This window comes from Poecilia mexicana, unplaced genomic scaffold (genome assembly GCF_051168715.1).
Source record: "Poecilia mexicana isolate PSO_F unplaced genomic scaffold, ASM5116871v1 scaffold_2, whole genome shotgun sequence".
Taxonomy (NCBI): Eukaryota; Metazoa; Chordata; class Actinopteri; order Cyprinodontiformes; family Poeciliidae; genus Poecilia; species Poecilia mexicana.
In genome coordinates this window covers 4,169,439-4,180,175 of record NW_028263371.1, presented here as the reverse complement: position 1 = coordinate 4,180,175, position 10,737 = coordinate 4,169,439, and positions in this window count along the sequence as shown.

Below are 10,737 nucleotides of genomic sequence, written 5' to 3'. Positions count from 1 at the left end.
ACCTTAAGCTTATAGTTGACACATTGAACTGGGCATGAGGGGTTGCGCACTAATTGGGCCGTCCCTGTACCTGCCACATGCTATTATTTCCAAATTACGATCGTGCTCCTCAAATTTTTGTAACCTTTTACATTTTTTAACATAAAAACACAGCTGATGCACAGCCTTAGCGTTCCTACAACTGGGCATAGAATGATTGAAAAACTTGAGAGTTTTTCAGTCAGGTTACTTTTACCTTGTTGTGCAAAATTACCCCTTAACCCATAAACTGGTTTTTACATCTGCAAATAAAATGCCCTATATCCTATCCAAAGACCTTCCTCTCTATGCTGTTACATCTTTTTGTTTGACTTTGTCACCTGAATAATGATATCTATTTCCTAAGGCTTTATTTGGCCTGTTCTACCTTTGCTCGCTGAGTAAGTTTGCCCCAAGACAAGAATCCGTACAGGAAACTTAAAATAAAAATCAATCACAGAGTATTGTTTCACTGCTGCTCGCAATATATAACTGCGTCCACCATGTCCCATCCCCTGTGGTCCATCAGCGGTATGAGAACCTGACGTGAAAAGAGACAATTGAGCTTTGAGGAGACGGCGTGAACGTGACCGAGGTACTCAGCAGCCGGTTTTTACTTTCTGGGAAAGATCGTTCTGTGGTGTCTTGGAGAACGCTTGACCTTCCTTGTTGTGCTGGCAGAGGATGAGGACAGAGTGTAATCCAATGGGATTTTGATACATTGCAGTGCTGCTTTCTCTTTGTCTTTATGTAATTACCAATAAAAATGCGAAGAGATGCTATTGAAGAGGACTGAGGACACAGAGACTGGGACAGGAAACGCAGCTCATCAACGCTCGGTCTGGGCACCGATTCAAAACAAAGTCTTTGGCCATGTCATACTATTTTAAAATATCAAATATATGTGAAACCAAAGAGTTTGGGTGAAAATATTTTTTGCTTTATGTTTCTAAAAGTAAAACTTGACACTAAGTTTATGTTATATTAGTTGCGGGGGCTAACGGGGACTAGTTGTGGATTTCTTTGCTGATGAACTAAAAACAGATCAAATTCCCCAAAAATGTAGACTCACTCTATTGGAGAAATAAGAAATCCTTCATTCCAGCAAATGTGGTTTCAGAGAGTTGAGTTTTTTTGTTGTCTATTTGGATTACTTTGGTAAATTATGACTCTTGCAAACTGAAAATGCTTTTTTTTCTCGCCTTGTTCTGTCAAAATGTAAAGAACCGTCTTCACAAAGATAACAGATGAGAGAAATCTGAGCCTTTTTGGTAGCTTTAGTTTATTCTTGATCACTGCATTGTTATTGTTATTTCTATTGTTTTTATAGCAGATGATTGAAATGAAAATGAATTCTGTCAAAATCCATACAATTACAATACTGTCTCTATTGTAGTGTAGTGTCAGAGTGGTAACTTGAACATTTTTTTAAAAATATTTCAACGTCCTATGACCGCAGGAAACCCAAGATGTTCGACTTTCATAACGGTGATGAAGTTTGCTGAAAGAAAAAAAAAAGTTTGAACATTCGGGTCAAACATGAGATGTGAGTGGCATCCAAAGCAACACGAACCCACCGCCACGGCCTTGATGTAAACCCAGCTGACTCAGATCAATATGTTCTATCAAACCCCATCAATCCACCAAAAGGTCCAGAAGAATGATGAATAAAAAATGAAGAATGGAAAAAAAAACAAAAAAAAAACTATGTGAGTTATTGCAGGTTTGGGGTCCAGCTCCATCCTAAGCTTTTATTGTTGGTTATTTCAATTTGCAAGTTTCCATCAGACGTTCCCAGATCTATTTTGTCCGTATGTCTATAATGTAAATCTTCTTGAAATGAACAAAATATTGCTCATGCAAATATTAGAACCATTCAGCTTCTATGCACCACAAATCTGGAACAAACTTCCAGAAAACTGTAAAACAGCCAAAACATTGAGTCCCTTCAAATCCAGGCTAAAAACCCAACATGCTAAAATTTGACTGATAATTACTGGAATATTGATAAACATATTTGTTGTATATGAATGATTTTGATGATGGCATTTGATAAAATGTTAGGTATGTTGCTGGTTTCTGTATTGATGACTTTATTATGTTTTTATGACTTTTATTTGTGTGTTTTCATGATGTAAAGCGCTTTGAACTGCCTCGTTACTGAAAAGAGTTACACATAAAAACTTCATTAACTGTTAAAAATAACGGGGTTTTTTTAAGCTAAATTTTCCTAAAAAGCCCACTGTCCTTGGTGCTGATCCGAGGTTGGTTTTCTGTAGAGAAAATCCCCATCTTTGTGTTGGAAGTTTACATTTCCGTGCATTCCTCACTTGCGCGCGACACGGGGCCGCGCGCGCACCTTCGCTCGCGCACGTATATATTGCTCTTTTCCGCGTCTCTCTCTCTGCGTTCACGGCTGCTGCCGTTTAAATATTCATTCCCTGCACCTCAAAGGCCCTTTTACTTCCCACCCCACCTGTATCCAGCGGCAGACACACCAGCGCCTCTACACAGTGGCTGTAAATATCAGCAAAACGACATCACCGGTCACCTCATACGTCTAACATTTTAGCTCCGCGTGTGTTTGAGATCTTTCACGTGGACCTTGTGCCAGTTAAATATCTGACAGAAGAGTGTAGTGAAATGGTTCAGACGGTCTTTCAGCTGGGATGAACTAACCCACAGAGCGCGTGCCTGCTTTGTACTGCGCAATCTTTAACGATTACCGGTGAAGTCGGTGCGCTTTGAAACGTGCGCCGGGATCCCACAATAAAAAAAATAAACAAATATATGATAATAGTCGCAACAGGCGGATGAGATAGCCAGCAAAAAGCTGCGTTCTGCACTGGGTTTAAATAGAAATGTAGTTCCCTTCTCTCTCTTTTTTTAATTTTTATTTTATTATTGTTGTTTTCGTGTCTACTGAGGAATTCCCCGACTTGGCAGAGGCGAGTCCCGCAGAGATGCTCGTTCAAAACCAAGTGACGGGGAAGAAAGCTGCGTTCCGCTCGCATCGCGGAGCACGAGGAGCGTTTGGATTGAAGTTGGTGATGGAGCGAACGCCAAGAGGCACGCGATGAGGAGCCCTTTTCTGACATTTTGATTTTTGTTATTTCCTTTTTATTTCATCCTTTTTTTTTATTATTGTATTTTTGCAACGGCGCCGATCTGCCTCCCCGAGACGCGTGGTGAGCTCCCCAATCTCTGGGGGCGCAGCGCGTCAGCCTGCGCTGGCTGATGGAGCTGCCTGTGTTCAACTTGGATGCGCTTCTCTCCTTCGGTCTCATCACTTAAGTTTGTAGCGATTGCGTGAACTGAAAGCGGATGGAGAAGGGAAGGAGGAAACGCGGTAACCAATGTTCACGGCTTCAAGGCGCGTCGGGGTCCAATTATTTACCCCTTCCTTCTTTTACGGTTATGCAACAAATTTCACCACCGAATGACTTAAATCCATGAGGAAATCAATCTTCAGGACTTTTTGAACCCTGAGGACCACTTCGGTTGTGATTGTGATTTTTTTTTCTTTTTTTTTTTTGGTTTCGAGAGCAAAGCGGTCGGAATATCGAGCCTGTTCATGGGGGAGACACATTGTTCGGGCTCTGGAGTTACAATGAAGAATTTGGAAAGTGGCGCTCACGTTTGAGGATTACCAGGCGTTTTTTTTAAAAAACATTTTTTCTTCTCCTGCACAACACAGACGTCCAGGTTGATGTCTGAAAAGGTAAGAGAAACCAACGCGTCTGTCTGTCGTTTCCTGTTGCTTGTATTTGAATTGCAGCGGAGCAGGAGTTTAGGTTTTAAAACACTACTGAAATCAAGTCCTGTCGATAATAGAAAAAAAATAATAATAATTTTCGGATTCATATGAGTCTGTTGCCTGTACCTCAGAGGCCTTGTGAATTTTGGGGACATTACATCACTTTTTAACAACAGCGTGACATTTATTTATTTATTTATTTTATTATTTATTTATTTATAATTTTAGCTGTATGAACTGCTTCATTATAGATATTTAATTTGAGTTTGGACATTAAAACTCAAATCGAATAATAATAATAATCATGTGTCTAATTAATAGACCCGTGTTTCCCCTTTTTTCTTTGAGTATAAAGTACATGCAGTACGTGGCGTTCACGTTTAGAGCCGGAGATCAAACAGAATGACAAATTATGTCACTACTTCAGCCTCGATTTTAAAATATACTGAAGTCTCAACAAGCGCAATTTGGGCTATTTTTGTTGTCGCCGATATTCCGGTTCAGACGGTTCGATGTCTGAATTATCTGAGAAACCAGCGTCATTTAACTATGTATACGATTATATTCAATTCGGTTTTTCTTCCTATGTGACGCAAAGCGGTTGTCAACTGGTTGTGCAGAAGGAAAATACCTGTTAGGACCTCTGTCTGGGTTAATTTATGGCAAAAAGAAAAGAAAAAAAAAGTTTCGCATCCAGGCAAAAGGGGGCGCTCTTTCGGCTGATATTATGTGTTCTGTTATCCAGGAAAAAAATCTCAGGTTTATGAAAGGTTAGAAATAAGATCCCTCATGTACAAGGCATTTCTATATCAGGATATACGTAAATAAGTATTTTAGGTTCAATATGTATTGAATATATTAGTCAATGTTCCATTTATTGTGGTTTGAAAGCATTTCTAAACAGGTGGGGTTTTAGCCTTGATTTAAAGGAACTCAGTGTTTCAGCTGTTCTGCAGTTAACTGGGTGTTTTTATTTATTTTTTCCAGATTTGTGGTATATAGAAGCTAAATGCTGCTTCTTAATGTTTGGTTCTGGTTCTGAGGATGAAAGACATTTCATCTCTTTGACTTCTCGGGCACTTTTAGAGGCTGTTTAGGATGGAAGAAACTGCTATCTTTTCTTTGTGATAAGTAATGTCATATTCAAGTCACCTCTGTATGCCTTCAACCTCTGTTTGGAAGACAGAAGGTGTTTCAACCACCTGACAATATATGAAATTGACTTTTCTGAGCTTTACATTGTGATATTATTCTCTCATCAAAAGCATATCTGGACTGTTGCTTTAATTCTTTCATGCATGTTTGAGAAATCCTTTAATCTCCCACGGCAACCATTCGGTTGTGCAAAACGCCTGGGTGGGCCTAGCTCCGCATTTAACAACAATGCTCCTCCTCAGAGGTGCAGTTTCTAAGCTTCGGCCTCACAGAGCACCGCTCCTCTACAACTCCCCACTCGGCTTCTTCAGACTAGCCAGCAGCAATTTGCAAACACCTGGTGGAGCTGAACATCTGAGCTCATTATACAAGCTGCTTCTCAGTGTAATGCTGGTAAAAACATTAAGGGTTAATCGAGGAGTAATGCTGCAATGACTTCCAGAAGGTGGAGCGTTGGAAAGAGCAGGAGTTTCTTAAAGAGACAGAGGTCCAATTTGAAGGTGTTAAATTAAGAAGTCGAGTTTCTTTTAAGTTATATTTCATATACACAGCATTTTTATAACAACTGAAGGTAACATAGCTAGTTGATTCTGCTGTAAAATGGCAACATGCTGCTGGAAAATACATGATACTCCCCCTTTAAAATTTTCAGCAAATTTCCTATCTTATTTCAGCATGTATTTTATTTGCATTTTAGTTATAGTTTAGACAAAGCTTAATAATTACTTGCTGGAAAGCCAAATGATTTCCTCATAGTTTGTTTTTCCTAAAATTGCTCAACATATGCTCTCTCTATGCCAATTTCATTTTTCTGGAGAACAGTAGATACAATCTTTTCTGCTTCATAAAACTAAACTAATATTTACTTTGACAGAGAGGCTAAGTCAGTTCCCAGTTGGTTGCAGGTTTTTCCTCCAGTTTTTTTAATTTTTTTGGTTGTTGTTGCTGTGTCTGCCTTCTACAGTGAAGAAAAGGCTAGGTGTAAAACAGTATTTTGTGATTATTCACTGGGTTTGCATGATACTGAGCATCACTGTCCGGTAGCTGAAATCCCTGGCATCCGGTTTTATCCAAAATGTCCAAATCTTGACATCAACATTAATGCTGCCGCAGTTCATGGGATGAATCTCTGAAGCGATTGAGAATATACCACTGAGCAAAACCAGGGTGCAAAAACCAGGCAGTTTATGTTTTTTAGTTTATGTCTGGGATCATTTCAAATGAGATCGCACCTCACTGGATGAGGTTACCCTGATTGCGCTTTTGCTGAAAGCACTTCTCTGGGTGTCGAGATAATTACCACAATCATCCAGACTTTCATTGTACAGGAAATCAGCAACGTCTTGACTGATGAGGTGAGTGGCTCAGTTCCTCAATGTATAGCAACACAAAATCAAAACAACTATAATTGTATTTAGCTGTCGTGGGGATTATTTTGGTGCTGGGAGATTGTAATTCTGGCTGTAGATTTGTTTTTATCTGGATGCTCATTATGAGATACAGATTCTGAGGGAGATGCAGGAAAACATCCACTCCTCTTTCCTGACTCTAAGAATGCACGATATATTATTATATCGGTATCGGCTGATGTTGGTAATTTAACATATCGGTATTCATCCGATAAGTAAAACTGTGCTAATGTTAACAATAGATATTTATTTTCATTTTGTTCCTGCTTGTATTTCAGGAGGTCAGGGTTAAGGGGTTGGACATGCGGAATTTGTGTAATCATGTGATGACATGACTGAACAAGTGGTGTAGCAGAGGATTATCGGGGTGTTTGACTAAAGCAGAAAAGCAATGTAGCAGTGTGGTCGCTGTTACATGGTGTTGAAAGTGTAGGGCAATATATATATAATATTGGTAAATATTGGTTATCAAATATAATAGCAGTATTAATATTAGATATCGATATTGGCCCAAATTTTCACATTGATCCACTCCAACTTAAAACAAGTTACAGAACTACTGGGTAATGTTGCCAAACTCGTAACAGTGCTAAACCAGAATGGCTATTGCTTTCCAATGTAATCCCAGTCGATTCTCATCTCCCTTCAGTTCTCCATCTGGGTTTTCTCCCATGGAGCTTGATTTCTCAGGAGGAATTTCTTCTTGGCCAATCAGCGAACAATGATGTTGATTTTCTGCTCTGTTTCAGAATTGTTGTTGGACTTTGGTTGCAGACTTTGGTTGCATCTGGGTTTTCTCCATGGGAGAAAACCCAGATGCAGTTTGGCAACAACAGTGGAGGAAATAAACAAAGACATTCAGTCCATATTGGCCACGCCTCCAAATACTGAGCAAAGTCAGTGTCTTGCACATTGAGAAACATGTAATATATTGTACTGCTGATTAACATTTTAACTTGTCACTACAGTATGGGATGATGGTTTCCTCCAAAGGAAGCTATGCTAATTTCCAGACCCTCTGTACAAAGTGAAGCATAGAACAAGGGGCTGCTTTTTACCAGGCTACTGTTAAAAAGCAGTAGCTTTTTAACAGTCTTGGCCACATAAAAATGTGGCCAGGAAATGTCTTTGCATGTTTTTATGGTTGAACTCTGTATGGCTCTGGTTAATATCTGTTCGTCAAGTGTTTTGCTGTTGCCTATCTACAGATTTAAATGAGGAAAATATGGATTAAAATGTGGTTCAAGTGCAGCTCTCACAGCAGTTAAACAGTGATTACAGCAATTATCGTTCCAGAGAGGATAAAACTAAACGTGATAAAAAAAATAAAAAAAAACTCTTGTGAAGAATAAAAAGTACTTAGCACTCTTACTTCTTCACATGCTTACTTTGACACCTTCCTGCAGCAGGAACAACAAAGTCTCAAAAAACGCTGCGAATGGAGGAGCGCAGCAACATACAGATGATAATAGGCTATGATATCGCTTTGCTGAAGGAGAATAAGCAATTGGGAAAGCAATAGAGAAACTGTGAGAATAGGAACAAACAATTCTTCAAGGTCAGGTCTCCACACACACCAACACAAACACACATTCTGTTGGAGAAGAATCCAATTCTCTGCAGAATGAACTTTGCCAAGGTGGTCTCCAGAGGATGGTGGGGGTCTCAAGCCTCTGGCCATGAGATAATCACATTCAGACAGCGACCTCTGGTGTCCATCTCAACCATTTCTTGAAGGAAGTCAATCTTCCAGGCTTCGTTTTCAGTTTCTTTTTTCAGATTTAACAATAATAATAATAAAGTGATCCATGTGGCCTTGACAGCTGTTAACACTCTATATTGATTTAGATGGACTTGGTGCTGTGGAGTTGCCCTGCAGCATGACAGTCCTGGATTCCGACTCCTGCTGCATGGAGTTTGCATATTCTTCTTTTGAATGCATGGATTCCTTCCAGCTACTGCAGCTTCGCCCCAATAGTCCAAAAATGTAGATTTAATTGGCTCCTGAAAACTGACCCAGAGGAGTGCATTGTTGTTTGTCCCTGTGGGTCTCTGGGTTGTCTTGTAATGAACTGGCAGATATTGTCTAGAGTCATTACATGCTAAAAATGTAGCATAAGTGTTTATGTCTGTAAGTTTTGATGGTTGTGGCTTCGATGTAATAAAAATCCAACATTCGGTTTTTGAGAAAATATTGCTTAAAGGTACTTGCAGTTTTATGGAAAACTGACGTTTTATAGGTTTGTGTCATGTGATCATTTTATTCCTTCATCAAAACCACTCCTGGAGTGTTGCCTTGATTCTTTCATGCATGTTTGAAAAAAAAAAATCCTTAAATCTCCATGGCAACCATTTCGCTGAGCAAAAACGCCCGGGGTGGACCTACCTGGGTGACCAATTGTTTACTATTGTTTTCTTTTTGAGTAATTCCTCTTGATCAAGCCTTTTCTAGCATTTCGCTCTACAAAATAAATATTAAAAGTATATGTGATTCGTGCTGATATCGTATTGGGTCAACATTTGAGCCCCTAACTGCAGTAACACACCTTCTCTCCTCTAAACTCTGTAAAGGGTTTTGCTTCACAAACCTTTCAAGACTTCTTTGCTGAACTTTTTCCTAAACTCAATTAAAGTCAGGTTGTTTCTCTCTTAAGTTTTTTTCACATAAACAAAGAAATATTGGAATAAAAATACATTTGAATTCATAAGCAGATTTATATTGCAAATTACACCAATAAGTCATCATTCTAGGACTTTGCACAGATTTACTTTACCTCGCTGTAGGTGTACATTAAATATTCTCTCTAGTGGCCGCAGTCGTTAGAACAGCTTTTGTTATGGAGGCCGTTCATGCTCTTGCTGTAGTTTGTCAGAACATATTTGATCTCTCTCCATATTAACGCCTGGAGCTCTGTCAGGTATTACGGGAGATGGAAATGTGCTTCGACTCTCTGGGCCACCGACACGCACATCAAGATTTTATGATGTTTAGATTTGGCGAGGTCAAGCTTGGCGCTTAACCCCATCATGGCGGTCATGAAACAACATTTCCTTTAGAGCGTGCGCTCTGGGCAATAAGCCGTAAAGTGGGATCAGGGAGCCGTGTTAACCTCCTGCGTCTTAAATTATATATAAAGCGACCTCGCCGTATTTTTCCGGCCTGGTGACTGGAGAGAGCTCGGTGGCAGTAACAGTTCACTGTGAGTTGAAGAAACCCTCTGGCTCTTTCTACAAGTAAATTTGGGAAGATCTGGGTGTAAAGATAAAAGAGAATCATATTACTTTTTATACAGCGAAGGGCGGCGTGTCATTTGCCTCTGATTGAGGGTCCTGCGATGAACATGCTCTTTGGGAAAACCTTGACAGATTCGTCATAGAGTCTGTCACAGAAGTGATGATTTACTTCATTAATTCCCTTTTTGAGCCAGTGAGTTATACTTTGTGTCTTTCTTTTTTTTTTGCATGTGTGTGTGTGTAGGTGTGAGTGTGTGTGTGTGTGCGTGTGCGTGCATGTGTGTGAAACCTCCATCTGCTCCATCTATCAGTGTCTTTTGACTTGCAGCTCCAGTTTTCTCTCCGTAAAAAGGCCGCTTTGTTAAATAAATTAGCGGTTACTGTGACAGATGCACCTTCAGTTTGAGTGCCAGCTACTTTTTTCTTTATTTAATTTAAATTACTTATTTTTTATTTTTTTGGCCTTTCTCGCCTGGAGGTATTTGTAAATGCTTCAGAATTTATGACGAATAATTGTCAGGCCTAATTAAAGGCTGCCACATTCTGCGAGTTGGCATTTCTACAAGTTGATGTTGACTTCTAAAACTGAATTCACACTTTTGACTGTACAAATATTTCCAAAAAAAAAAAAGAAAAAAAAAAACAATTCAGAGAAATTCGATGCACGTAAACATGTTTTTATAACAGGCTTTGAAAAACACATACAGCACCGTGACATCTCTTCTGTTCTTGGTTTTGATTTTAAGCAAATTTCAACAGATATTAATAACCTGGATTAACACAAAATATTCCCACATGATGATTTAAAGGTAAAAAAAAAAAGAAAATGCAAACACAAACCTGACCATGTGTGAAATATTAATCACCTGTACTCTGCAATCATGAATTAACAATAATTTCACAATAGTTTCACCTGTCTGAAACATGTAAAATATCTGAAAAATCTAAATGTTTTGCCCCATATTGGACAGGTGAATGCATTAACTTTATTTAATTCATTGCACAGATTTAATGCAATTAATCTTATTTTAAACCTGCAAAGGTTCCAGGTGGAACCCTTGTATTAGCACGTTTCTGGTACGCACCTAAATCTGATGCACATGCAACAACAAACAATAGCACTTTACACTAATCTGATGGTTTAATTATCTAAATAAAAGATTA